Here is a 336-nt window from a genome sequence, read left to right as displayed (position 1 = left end):
CTTGGGGAATTAAGTCGTAATCGTCTGAGAGGTATTTGGGAACAAGTCTACCTACATGTTCCTTCCAGCCCCATTGCTTTGCTTTATTGTTATCGAGTACGTCGTCCAAATAACTTAGCCAAGTTTGCAACTGATAGTAAACTCTGTAGGAGTGTTGTGCAAGAAGCAGAAAAATAAATATTTATAATTGATTTAATTATAATTGATTTAATGAAATATTTATTTTTCTGCTTCTTGCACAACACTCCTACAGAGTTTACTATCAGTTGCAAACTTGGCTAAGTTATTTGGACGACGTACTCGATAACAATAAAGCAAAGCAATGGGGCTGGAAGG

Source organism: Trachymyrmex cornetzi, unplaced genomic scaffold (genome assembly GCF_001594075.2).
Source record: "Trachymyrmex cornetzi isolate Tcor2-1 unplaced genomic scaffold, Tcor1.1 scaffold876, whole genome shotgun sequence".
Classification (NCBI taxonomy): Eukaryota; Metazoa; Arthropoda; class Insecta; order Hymenoptera; family Formicidae; genus Trachymyrmex; species Trachymyrmex cornetzi.
The sequence above is the reverse complement of the archived record's forward strand: the minus strand, read 5'-3'. Positions refer to the sequence as shown.